This window comes from Schistocerca gregaria, chromosome X (assembly GCF_023897955.1).
Source record: "Schistocerca gregaria isolate iqSchGreg1 chromosome X, iqSchGreg1.2, whole genome shotgun sequence".
NCBI classification, from domain to species: Eukaryota; Metazoa; Arthropoda; class Insecta; order Orthoptera; family Acrididae; genus Schistocerca; species Schistocerca gregaria.
The window spans coordinates 255,351,226-255,365,594 of record NC_064931.1 but is presented as its reverse complement, the minus strand read 5'-3'; the positions used below and the strand labels follow the sequence as shown (position 1 = coordinate 255,365,594).

At 44.5% G+C, this 14,369-nt stretch overlaps 1 protein-coding gene across 1 annotated transcript in view; it reads left to right on the top strand.

Annotated features, from left to right (window-relative positions):
* Positions 1 to 14,369, top strand: part of LOC126299349 (uncharacterized) — a 353,572-nt gene that overhangs the window by 195,066 nt on the left and 144,137 nt on the right. The gene's annotated exons all lie outside the window — the stretch shown is intronic.

Sequence of the window (14,369 nt, the reverse complement as noted above, 5' to 3'; positions counted from 1 at the left end):
GCTGAGAGCATGATGATTGCTTAGCTGAGGAGGAGGAGGTGGGAAGTGTAGTGACCTTGAATGTAATACGATTAATTATCTCAGTGGGTAAAGTTCTCTGAAACACATTCATCACTTAGTCTGCATTTTATTCAAAGCTGTCTCTCGTCCAGTGCATGTGACTCCTATCCTTGGTATCGGTTGCTGCAGAATTCTCTCTCAGTCCGTGCGAGAATGTGCATGAACCACAAATGAGGTGCGGCATACAGATTCCTAGGAGAGGACTGCTCCTTTCTGTGTATACATAAAGGATCTGCTGAGCAAATGTAGGAGAACAGAAGAAAGATGATTTAGATAGAATTTGTGTTTCTTGTAAATGCAGATGAGTAGGAATAAAAAATCCAACGCAGCATTAGTCAGTCACGGTGATTAAATACTTCGGCATAACCTTGCACAGCAATTGAAATAGAGCGAGTGCATAAGGTCGGTGGTAGGGAAGGCGAATGTTCGACTTCGGTTTACTGGGAACGCGTAGCTCATCTATAAAGTAGACAACGTACAGAATACTCGTGTGACTCTCTCTTGTGTAGCACTCGAGTGTTTCGGATTCCCACCAACCTGGATTAAAGAGAGATGTTGAAGCTATACAGAGGTGTGATGCATTATGCATTTTAGTTGACGTATTTAACATGTTATATGCCAAGTGCTGGCTTTGTCACAAAATAACTGCCTGGTTACCTATGTCATGAAGTGAGGTGTGCATACATATACAGTGTGTTGTGCGTTGTGTGTTATCCGATAATAACGTCAGTTTTTACAAATTATTCAGAGCAATTTGCCTGATAACAAGGGGTCCGTCGACTAACAATTTCCACTAATTTGTAGACTATACTATGACGTAATTATTTTACAGTGTCGAAGTTTCTTACCTGGCTATTTTTTAACTTGGCTTCTCACTGCAGCAAGTGACAGAACTCACGTAATAGGAATAATCTGTTACCAGAAACAACCACAACCTAGTCCTCTCAGTTCAGAACACGTATCTAGAATGTGTTCATGAAAAAATAATACATTGCCCCACTTAACATAGGTAGAGGTGTTCAAATATATTCCATTTGTTATGCATTTTAGGTGTCGTCGTATTTACACATGTCATATGATATTTGTTGGAGTATTTACGAATGCCATAAGCCATTCGTTGGCGTATTTACACAGCGTGTCAGCATGTTCGCAGAATAATACACTGCTCAGCTACCACTGTAAGGCATCGCCTTAATAGTCATATAATAACATCATTTCGGCAATTCAGAGCAAAAATTGCCTGTGGTCTTCTCACTGCAGAGCACAGAACTCGAATGATCCCCGCTGGACGAGATCAAAACAGGGGGAGAGATGGAGCTTGACTCCGACTGGCTGACCTACCCCTCCCGTCTGGACACGTGACGCTAATGGCCTTGAATATGACATTCACAATTTCATCAGCTGTAATATGACTCCAAAGGTCAATTGAAGGTTGTCCCGTTTTCTCACTGAAACCCTACGGTAATAGCTCGGATAGTAGTTGTTGAACAGTAGCTGAAACAGAGAAATGACAGTTTTAGTTCCGTAATTTAAGCTTCGCTCCGAGAATAGTCTTCTGGCATGTTGTAATAGCCATGTTACATTTACTGCAGGCCCAGTCGACATCGTCGTCACTATATTACGTTGCTGGAGGCAAAAACGGCGGAGCTCCTGCGCAGTTTCTTGAAGGAAGATTAGTGTTTAACACCCAGTTTACAACGAGGCCACTAAAGAGAGAGCGCAAGCTAGGATTGGAGAAGGATGGGGAAGGATATCTGGCGTGTCCTTTCTAAAGCAACTCTCTCAGTATTTGATTTAAGCAATGTGGGAAAACCATGGAAAACCTCGAATTAGATGTCTGGCAGAGTGTATGAATCGCCGACCTCAAGAGTAACGAGTCCAGTGTCTTTCCGCTGTGCTACCTCGTTCGGTCTGCAAGAAAAAAAGACACGCAGAAATGTTTTGGGCAGTGGCATAAGCCCATCAGACATGTGATCCCAATATGTAGGCGACCATTGCTATTTGAAGCACAATGGGCCAAAAATAAGTCACTTTCTGGGTACCGTATATTCCAATAAAACCGCCTCGATATATCCATTGCACAAAGTCTCTTTCATAATATTCGCTCGGAAACTGGTTTACATGGACCTGCGTTCACTGACAGTACTAATTCCTGTAGGGCTTGAAACCAGTTGTCACTGAAAAGGGGTGACGCTCGTCTCTACTGTTCGAGTCGTTTGGAATATTTTTAAAGCCATTGTTCCTACGCCGTATTTCTAGTCTGTGAGTGGTAAACTATTCCTTGTAGATACGTTGGAGAGTTTGCATGATACACAAAAAATCGGCCATCTTCATTTGCGGTGTGCTTATGGGTACGTCGAAAGACTTTTGTTTCTGCCATTCAATCACGTCTTGACCTCGACCCATCTTATTGTGTTGATTCCCTACAGCCCACAGACACACTTCGTCACTATCATTAAGCAGTAAAGGGAAACCTGGTGTCAGTTCCACACCATCTACTCCGCCAAAGAGGCCAGTGGGCTCTTTTGCGGGGGGACTAATATTTTGTCAAATAATTACACAAACTTCCATGTGCTTTCTTATTAGCACATTTCGGTGACTGCAAGAACACGTTTGTAGTACACTGATCAGCCAGAAAATTATGACCACCGATCTAATATCGATATAAAGCCGTCAAGACGATAGCAGCGTCGCCTTGCGAGGAATGAATGTTCGGCAGACACACGCACGGGGCATGTAGTGTCAGTCAGCGTGCCCTACGTGTGTAGAATGGGGAAGGCGCGCGATCCATCTGAGTTTGGCCGATAGCTGATTGTGATGGCCCGGAGGCTCCGCATGAGCATTTCGGAAGCTGCACGACTTGTCGGGTCTTGAAGGAGCACTGTAGCGAGTGTCTTCAGCATGTGGCGAAACCAAGGAGAATCCACAGTCAGACGTCGTGGGGTTTGGCGGCCATCCCTCATTACGTTAGTCGATCGTCATAGACTGGGCAGACTGGTAAAACAGGACAGGCGGCGAACTGTGGCGGAACTAACATCAGCCTTTAGTGCTGGGCAGAGTACAAGTGTGTCTGAACACACAGTGCACCGAACACTCCTAAAGAATGACCTCCGCAGCCGACGATCCATTCATGTGACAATTTTAACATCAAGACACCGGCAGCTACGACTGAAAGGGACACGTGACTGTAGGCGCAGGGGCAGAGCATTGCGTGGTCTCATGAGTCCCGATTCGATACCTTCTTCATCATGCCGATGGGAGGGCGCAAATACGTCGTCTTCCAGGGGCACAGTTCCTTGACACCTGTAGTGCGGTGCGGAGACAAACTGGCAGGTGCTCTACTACGCTCTGGGAGACATTCACGTGGGGGGAAACATTCACGTGGGCATCTATGAGTCCAGTGTATCTCATGCAAGACAATGATGGCCAAGGAGTACTGTACACTGGCTGCAGACCACATACACCCCTTCATGACGATCATGTTCCCAATTGCTGTGACATTTTTCAGCAAGATAATGCGCCATGTCACAAGGCCAGGAGTGTGGTGGAGTGATTCGAGGAACACAGTGGCGAGTTCGAGTTGATGTGCTGACCCTCCAACTCGCCAGATCTGCACCTGATCGAAGACGTGTGGGATATGATTGATCGTGGCGTCAGAACTCAGCGCCCCCCTCCGTGGAATTTACGGGAATTAGGTGACTTGTATGTGCAGATGCGGTGCCAACTCCCTCCAGCGATCTATTAAGGCCTCGTTGTTTCCATGCCACTAGGCGTCTCCGCTGTTATCCTTGCCAAAAGTGGACATTCCGGCTATTAGGTAGGCGGTCTTAATGTTCTGCTCGATCATTGTAACTGACTTGTTTACTTCTACTGGGTTGACAGGTATTCATGAAAGATGTCACAGCATAAAGACAAAGATTATGAAGAGTGAAAAACAATCACGTACTAACACGCAACCGTAAATGTTTCATTACAGATGCGAGCAGTCTCGTTTCTTTTGTGTGGAAGCAGAACTGTTCCAGAAAAGGACGAGCTGTGGACTTTATATAGGAATCAGTGCCCTTGTAGAGCACTTGCTCGCGAAAGGCAAAGTTACCGAGTTCGAGTCTGGGTCCGGCCTGCCAGGTAGTTTCATATTAGCGCACACTGGAGAGTGAAAATCTCATTCTGGAAATATCCCCCAGGCTGTGGCTAAGCCACGTCTCCACAATATCCTTTCTTTCAGGAGTGCTAGTCCTGCGAGGTTCGCAGGAGAGCTTCTGTAAAGTTTGGAAGGTAGGAGACGAGGTACTGGCGGAAGGAAAGCTGTAAGGACGGGGCGAGAGTCGTGATAGGGTAGCTCAGTTGGTAGAGCACTTGCCCGAGACAGGCAAAGGTCCTGAGTTCGTGTCTCGGTCCGGCACACAGTTTTAATCTGCGAGGAAGTTTCATATCAGTGCACACTCCGCTGCAGAATGAAAATCCCATTCTAGTGCCTTGTTGACAAACTGGATGCAGAGCCTGATGTGGTCTTTGATGCCCTCCCAATCTGTCATAGGCGTATACCGACTTTTAGCAGGGTTCGTTAGTCCGAGTGACTTTCTTCATAGACTCTGTCATATAGAGGTGGTTCTCCCGCGCCCACACTAATATCTTTGCTCTGCTCCGTACGGTGAGCAGATGTACGCTTATGGAGTAATGGCATCTGTCCCCCATAGCGAGAGGGTGTTTTTAGATGCAATGGCTGCTTACCGGTTGCTGTTGTCCTGTAATGAATTGGCATGTGATTTGCTACACTGTTTCTAGTTTATACGCAGTTCGACCCCTGATCTCAGCATGTTGCCTACAAGAACATGCGTAAGACACTACATTCAGACCGCTGTCAAATTCGCTGATATCACGCGCCTTGTCCATTTTCTGCTCTACTGTCACACCAATGACCAGTACAAAGTCACTTCTTATTATGATCACGTGACACGGTGAAAGATTCCGTTTGTCATGTCGACTGGTACACACTCTCTCCAACACAGTAGTTATCTTCAATTCACTTGCTCGTGAGTTTACATTTTGATATACACACATCATAAAAGTTTTGTATCACCCCGGTTCCGAGAGTTCCGGAACCTGTACAGAAAATTGGAATAGAGATCAACATAAACATCATATCCGCCCTTTTTATTTCTTATGAAAACCACACATTGCATGTTGTACCACAGTATAGCGAGACCTTCGGAGGTGGTGGTCCAGATTCCTGTGCACACTGGTACCTCTAATACCCAGTAGCTCGTCCTCTTGCATTGATGCATGCCTGTATTCGTCGTAGCATACTATCCACAAGTTCATCAAGGCACTGTTGGTCCAGATTGTCCCATTCCTCAGCGGCGATTCGGCGTAGATCCCTCAGAGTGGTTGGTGGGTCACGTAGTCCATAAACAGCCCTTTTCAATCTATCCCAGACATATTCGATAGGGTTTATGTATGGAGAACATACTGGTCACTCTAGTTGAGCAATGTCGTTATCCTGAAGGAAGTCATTCCCAAGATTTGCACTATTGGGGGTGGGGCGAATTGTCGTCCATGAAGACGAATGCCTCGCCAATATGCTGCCCATATGGTTGCACTATCGGTCGGAGGATGGCATTCACGTATCGTACAGCCATTACGGCGCCTTCCATGACCACCAGCGGCGTAAGTTAGCCCCACATAATGCCACTCCAAAACAGTAGGGTACCTCCATCTTGCTGCACTTGTTGGACAGTGTGTCCAAGGCGTTCAGCCTTACTGGATTGCCTCCAAACACGTCTCCGACGACTGCCTGGTTGACGACATATGCGACACTCATCGGTGAAGAGAACGTGATGCCAATCCTGAGCGGTCCATTCGGCATGTTGTTGGGCCCATCTGTACCGTGCTGCACGGTGTCGTGGTTTCAAAGATGGATCTCGCCATGGACTTCGGGAGTGAAGTTGCGCATCATGCAGCTTATTGCGCACAGTTTGAGTCGTAACACGACGTCCTGTTGGTGCACGAAAAGCATTATTCAACATGGTGGCGTTGCTGTCAGGGTTCCTCCGAGCCATAATCTGTAGGTAGCAGTCATCCACTGCAGTAATAGCCCTTGGGAGGCCTGAGCGAGGCATGTCATCGACAGTTCCTGTCTCTCTCTATTTCTCCTCCATGTCTGAACAACATCGCTTTGGTTCACTCCGAGATGCCTGGATACTTCCCTTGTTGAGAGCCCTTCCTGGCACAAAGTAACATTGCGGACGCGATTGAACCGCAGTGTTGACCATCTAGGCATGTTTGAACTACAGACAACACGAGCCGTGTATCTCTTTTATGCTGGAATTACTGGAACTGATCGTCTGCCGGACCCGCTCCGTCTAATAGTCGCTGGTTGTTTACTTCTTTGAGGGGGTTTAGTGTCATATCTGAACAGTCAGAGGGACTGTGTCTGTGTTACAATGTCAACAGCCAACATCTATCTTCAGGAGTTTTGTGAACTGGGCTGATGCAAAAATTTTTTTGATGTGTGTAGTTTGCCACTGTCACCAAACGTTCCTTTGGTGGTGACGATTTAGTGAATCTACCAACTACGTCATTGCAAATAACAGCTTTTTGAGATATACAATCGTTACCTTTAATATTTGCCAGTGCTGTTAAGTTGGTAACATAACGGGAACGCCTATTCTTCAAGTCTCAAGCTAAACATTAAAAAATAAACAGAAAATTCCCTGTTATAAGAACATAATTCCTGAAACTTGTGCTTTGACTTACCTGTAATGCATAGACATATTGTTTTGTATTCCCTTAGTATGGCAATGTCTCTTAAAACGTTTTGAGATGCTAGTATATCTCCGATCGTTAGGTCGTTGTGCCCATGTACTGTCATGTTTGAACATCCCATGAAAAAAAAAAATTCTCAGTCGCATCCGTAGCATTGGTCAAGTTTACGAGGGCTAACTTGAACTGCTGTATGAATGGTTATAAAAAAATTCAAAGTTAACGCGAAAATTTAGTTTGATCATCGAACTAGTGGCACAAAAACTCAGCTTACTGGGTAGCGTGAGAGAGGATTGTTACGTTAACAAGAAGACCACTGCCGCGGAAGTGGTTGCTGAATTTAATATGCGTCTGCGAATAGAATGTCGACGAAACCAGTGCAATGGAAACTGCTTAAACAATGCTAGGTATTTAAAAAAATTGCAAGATATAGTGCTGGTCAAAACCTGCAAAAAGCTCCCTCAAGGTATTTCCGGAACAAATATTTCGTTCTTGTAATGAACTATCCTGGCATTTTCATTTTAGGGAAACTATGGAAACCCAAAATCTGGATGGTCGGAGGTGGTATATGAACTGGCTTTCCCACGAATGTGTATCCAGTGTCTTACCACTTCATTACGTCGCTGGGTGATTCCTCTTGGTACCGTTCTCTTTCTCCAAATATGACAGAACTTTGTCTTCTGGAACGATAACTTAGCTAACAAACGATTCTACCTACTTACAAGGGGAAGGCCTCAGACACGGCCAACGGATTCGGCTCAAATTTGGCAGGTCGCTTGTGTACAACCTAAAACGAAGGAATCTAAGTTACTTTGGGTCAACACCCCCGCGTTTTTGAGAAAATCACCCCTAAAGGTTGTGAAGAGCAATCGACTCAAAATTGGAGGGATCGATAGATAATTGTAAATAGATCTGTTTTCATCATCGGGTATGGGGTCCGCAAACTTTTCCAGAAATCGAGGAAAGAAACTTATATAACTGTCGCTTCTGTACCCATTTTTTTTTCACTTTTCATTCTCCGCCCTGAGGGGACAGAGCGGGCTGTTTTAGGGCTTGCTATTTGCCCTTTTCAGCCATGGATTTATACAATTTATTTTTTAACTACTTTTACATTTGTCTTGCTACATAGTGCAAGTTTCCTTTTGGTCATTAACAATTACAAAGATCTTTAGATATTTTAAACAATTACACAGGTTTTTACATATTTTAACATTTACAGTGGGATTTTAACATTTACAATGATATTTTAGCAGTTTTTGTGATATTTTAACAATTACAATGATATTTTGGTAATTTCATTGATATTTTAGCAGTTTCGGTGATATTTTAAACAATTTCTGTTAATATTACATTACAGTTTCTATTTTTTACGGTTGGTTTTACAATGCATTTGTTCTTGTCGTTAATAGTTAATAATTACAGATATCTTGTAAGTACTTATTCTACTATACATATGCATTTGTTTTACATTTCTTATTTGGTGTACAGAGCGAGGGAGGGGGAGTAGAGGGAGTTGGGTTGGCGGGGGAGTGGGAGTAGAGGGAGTTGTGTTAGGTGTATTTTGGTGGTTCTTTGTGGGCCATGTTCTTGTGTACTTGGTGGTGTTAGTGTTTTATTCTTGGGTCCTTTCGTCTAGGTGTGGGGGGATGGTGGTGTTTGTTGTTAGGATTGGGGCGAGATCGGGGCACGTCTTCGCTGTGTTGTGGGCGATTGTGTGGGAGGGTGTTGTGTACTTGAATTTGGGTTTCCTTTTGGTTCTGTGGTTGACTGCGATTAGGTCCTCCATGTCCGGTCTTTTGTTTAGGATGTGGTTTCCGTATCTGGCTCTCATTTTGGCCAGCCTTGTTTGTAGTGGCTTTATTCTGGTTGTCTCATATACTTCATTGCTTGGTGTTAGAAACGGTAGCCTTGCGATACTTCGTATTAGTCTGCGTTCTGTGCTGAACAGTCTTTTTGCAATCGATGCATGTATGCCTCCCAGGGGGCTGCAGCATACTCTAGAACTGGACGAATGAAAGTTTTGTAGGTATGTAGTGCTGTTTGAGTATTGCAGCCATGGAAGCGTCCTTGCACTTGTCGTGTTAGGTTTTGTCTGAGTCGGGTTTTGTTAAGGAGGTACGTCAGGTGGGTTTTCCAGTTGAGATGTTTGTCTAGGTGTACTCCGAGGTATCTAGCTGTGTCGTTTAGTTGTAGAGGGCTATTCCAGAGGGTTAGTCGGATGTCATGTTCGTTCTGTTGTTTCTTTTTTGTTAAGTGTCTGTGTCTGAAGAGGACTGTCTGTGTCTTGGTTGGGTTTGGTCGTATCCTCCATTTTGCCATCCAGGTTTCTAGGCGGTGGACGTATGTGGTCGTTTTTCGTTGCAGTGTCGTTGTGCGTAGTTCTGTACATCAGTAAGCCGTGTCATCTGCGTATAGTCCCATTTCTTCGTGTGGAGTCGTTACAGTAGGTATTTCAGCAGTGTAAAGTGTGTACAGTAGTGGGGACAAGATGCCACCTCGGGGGACGCCAGCTTGTGGGGTAAAGGCTTCTGACACCTGATTGGCGACGTGCACCCTACAGGTCCGGTTGGTGATGGTAAACGCTATTCGGCGACTGCGCTGATAGCGCACCGGCCAAGTTAACTGGCTGGGTCTCGAAGAACCCGGGTTCGAATCTCGAAAGATAGGACAAAACAAACAATAACTAGTTATTACAACATAAACAGACCAGCTAATTACTACAAACTACATACAGTACTCGTCATATGTTACTTACGGAAGGGCACTGTATTCATTCACAAAACGTATTTCATTCGGTGCGTTAACGATGGACTTCTATAAGGCTCGTGCTGGACACCTTCACTCTTCCAGGTTTACAACTATGATATGACGAAGAGGCAACCGGGACAACGTAACTCTCTGCGCGTGCATTCTGTCCCGTGCCTCGCTGTAAACAAGCGTCGCGCCGTTGGCTATCTGTGATCCCTCGTGAGGAATTCGCAGCATTCTTACTCAGAGTTGATTTCAAGTGACAAGGCTTAAAAGTTTAATACTTTACTAACTCACGGCGTTTGGGAAATTAATTTGCCTACCTTATTATTATTATTCCTTATTGATATACTTACCTTATTAACCCTCCCCCATATCAATTGAGATAAGGAAAGATACAAATGAAAAGAATAACATCCGCTAGGTTTCTTCGAGAATCGAACCCGGGTTCTCCCATTCCGAGCCAGTTACCTTGGCCATTGCGCTATGGGCGCTGCCGGCGAAAAGCTTTTTGCATGTCGGTACAGAAGCGGCAGTTGTAAAAGTTTCTTACCCCCATTTCTGGAAAAGTATGCGTTTTCGGACCTCATACCTGATGATGAAAAATCCTCTACTTACAATTATCTATCGATACCGTCAATTTTGTGTTGATTGCTCGTCGTAACTTTTACGGGTGATTTTCTCCAAAACGAAGGGGTTTTGACCCAAAATATCTTAGATTCCTTCATTTTAGGTTGTACACAAGTGACCTGCCAAATTTGAGCCGAATCGGTTGGCCGTGTCTGAGGCTTCCCCTTGTTAGATGTGCTGTCTCTCTCTCTCCCTCTATCTTTATATTCTTTCTCTCGTTCATTGTCGGACGTATTCAAACTATATCAAACGTACTAAAAATTCCAAGCAAGGTATGTCTAGAGTCACGGAAGGTAAATGGCTAGAATCACGGAGCGATACATCTGACATTCGCCCGATAAACGTCCATGGTAGGCATATACACAAACGTTTGCGACAACCACAAGAATGACCCGAATTCGCAAATATTCAGAGGATGAGAAGAGCAATGTAACAGCAGCAACTGATTAAAACCCCATACATATGTTGTATTCATAGACCCAATAGCAGAAAGTAAAACCAGGTGCTGTTCACAACAAATTTTATAGCAAATCCAACAAAGGAGCAGAAGTAGCAGAGAGAAACCGACACCAGACAACATATTGAATTGAATCTACTACGAGCAGTCTATCACTAACTAACTGTCCACCTTCCTAAGATGGATATGGGAGCATGTGAAACGGCGAAGGAAATTGAAACGAAAGGAGAAGGAGGGAAGATTAGGGTTTAGCCTCCTGTCGATGACGAGGTCACTAAAGATTACACACAAGCTTGTATTGGGGAAAGTAGGGGAAGAAAGTTGACCGTAATCTTTGAAAGGATCCATCTCGGCATTCACCTTAAGAGATTTAGTGAAGTTTCGGAAAACGTAAATCTGGATGACTGGACGAGGTTTTGAACTGCTGTCCTCCAGTACGTCTTAGCGTGCGCCACCTCTCTCGGTTAAAATTAAACCAGTTATAAAGATAAGTAATGATTGGTTGTTGCGTTTCAATAAGACCCAAAGAGAGAGTATCATCGCAGATATGTGATTAGCTCGGTGAATATTTGGCTAACATACCCATTATGTTATACTGGATGACGAATGTTCCACAGAAACGATGTAACATTAGGGCTCTCCTTTAAAGCGTAATAGGACTTGTAATTCTCGCAGTATACATTTACTTGACAGGATCAGCAGCACAATAAGACCGCTCGCTGACCATGCTGTTGTCTACAGGAATGAATCGTCATTGTGCGACTGTAAGGAAATTCGGAAAGTCTTGCACAGAATTTACATTTGGTGTAAATAGTAGCTCTCTCTAAATGTTTATACATGCAAGGTAAGTCTATAACAGGGAAAGAACTCAATACTACCCTATTACGAAATTAGTGGTGAACTTCTTGAGTACATACCATAGTATAAGTATTTATGCCAAGAAGTAATATGAAATGGAGCGAACGTGTAAACTCAGTATTCGAGAAAGCGAATGGCAGAATTAAATTTGTTGGAAGAATTTTGAGAAAGTGCAGTTCATCTGTAAAGGAAATCGCATACAGGACGCTAGAGCGACGAATTCTAGAATATTTTTCAAATTTCTGGAGTTATTATGAAGTAGGCATGACAACAGACATGAACGAATTCAGAGACACGATACTAGGTTTGTAACAGGTAGGTGTAACCCATACGAAAGTATGCTCGGGCAACTTAATGGAAATTCTTGGAAGGAATGTGACGAAATTCTTGCGAAACCTGATTAGATATAAGGGGCAGTCAAATGAAAACCGAACGCCCACCACAAATGGACCATGGAATGGTTTCATTCAAAAGTAATCACCGCACGCGTCAAGACACTTATCTTACTGGGAGACGAGACGATCAATCCATCTTTGGTACAACGCGGTTGGCAACTGACGGATCCACAACCGCATCCTTTCTTGGACTTCATCGTCCGACTGAAACCGACGTTCACGCATGTCTTTCTTCAGGTCGTCAAATATGTGAAAATCACACGGTGAAAGATCCTGGCTGTACGGAGGATGTTGCAGTATTTCCCAACCAAATCGCTGAAGCGTAGCCTACGCCCGATTAGCAGTTTGCGGCGGACGTTATCGTGCAACAGGATGATTCTGTCTGACAGCATTCCGACAGCCGAAGTGCAAACTGCAAAATCAACACTGGCAACATGCCACATCTCCCTCGCTAAAGAAACCCAGATCTGTTCTCATAAGTTCTGGTAACATCATGACGACCTTCTTTTTCGAATTCAGGGACACTCTGCTCATCGAATTCCTCAAGCCTGGAAACACAATCGATGTGCAGCGCTATGAAGACACTTCGCAGAAACAGCGAAGCGCAATGACGTTAAAACGTCCAGGAATGCTATCGGGCGGAATCACCTTACTGCACGATACGCTCGCCCCCACACTGCCAATCGGACGAAGGGAGCGCTTCAACGATTTGGTTGGGAAACTCTGCTACATTCTCTGTACATCCATCACTGGGTGATTTTCATATGTTTGACGACCTGAAGAAAGCCATGACAGGACGTCGGCTTCAGCCGGACGAGGATGTGCAAGAGTAAGTGTTGTTGTGGATCCGCCAGCAGTCGACGGCGTTCTACGAAACTGGAATTGACTGTCTCGTGTCCCAGTGGGATAAATGTCTTAACGCGTATAGTGATTACTTTTGAATGGAATTATTCTATGGTCCCGTTCTGGCGGTTGTTCGGTTTTCAGCTGATTGCCCCTTATATACTGTATTTGAAGGGGACTGTGCGACCGTTCTGTTGTCACCATCGTATATGTCGTGAGGGGTTCATGAGATAAGAGAGATAACAGCGTGTAATGAGACATAGTCATATTTCCCTCACTCAGTACATTAATGGAATAAGACACAAAATCGCTAAGATTCGTCCCAAGTACCCTCTGCTGTGCACTATACAATGGTTTGGAGACTAGACGGACCGATTTTGCTAAATGAGGACGAACTGCAGGAAACGTCTCCAAAATAGTTTCCAGTAGTTTGTTTCCATTTAGCAAAATCACCCTATATATGTTCAAATGTGTGTGAAATCTTATGGGACTTAACTGCTAAGGTCATCAGTCCCTAAGCTTACACACTACTTAACCTAAATTATCCTAAGGACAAACACACACACCCATGCCCGAGGGAGGACTCGAACCTTCGCCGGGACTCGCCCTATATATGTATAAGAAGACTTTATGTATTGTTGGTACATTGTCCTACACATCTTGCCAGATTGGATTTACTTGGATTATTCTTTCTCGGTTTCGCGAACTCTGCAGGCGATAGTCAAGAGTTATTGTAAGATGCTGTTTTTATAGTAGTAGATGACTTTTGATGTTGGGACACTTCCCTCTGTAACGCGGAAAAAGAAAATAAAAATCGGACCAAGGTGAAAATAACAGGAAAGGACAACTGATTTTTAAGGGAAACTAATGTCAAAGGAAAAATAGTGTTTCCGGGCGGAGGTTCGAGTTCTTCATCGGCCATGGGAGTGAGTGTTTGTCCTTAGGATAATTTAGGATAAGTATTGTGTAAGCTTAGGGACTGATGACCTTAGCAGTTAAGTCCCATAAGATTTCACACACATTTCAACATTTGAAAACAGGTTGGTTTTATTCAGGGTTCCAGTACACCGTATTATATCCCGCTGTTTTGTCTGAAAACCCCATTTTTCAACAGAATCGGCACTACGCCACCTTACTAGGAGGGCCTGTATGCCCGCATGGTACCACTCTACTGATCGACTCCCCATCATCCACATACTGCTTCCTGCGGAGTATATCCTTCATTGGGACAAATAGATGGAAGTCGGGAGGCGCGAGATATGGGGTATAGTGTGGATCAGGAAGAACAGTCCAATGGAGTCTTGTGAACTGCTTTCGGCTGCGCTTACTGGTGTCAGCACTACCAACAGAGACGTCCAGTTGTGCAGCGAGGTGCCGGCCGTGGTGGGCGTGCGCTCCTAGGCGCGGAACCGTGGGAGTGCTACGGTCGCAGGTTCGAATCCTGCCTCGGGCATGGATGTGTGTGATGTCTTTAGGTTAGTTAGGTTTAAGTAGTTCTAAGTTCTAGGGGACTGATGACCTAAGATGTTAAGTCCCATAGTTCTCAGAGCCATTTTTTTGTGCAGCGAGGTGTTTGATTGTGATCAGTCAATCACCTCGAATGAAAGTGTCCATAC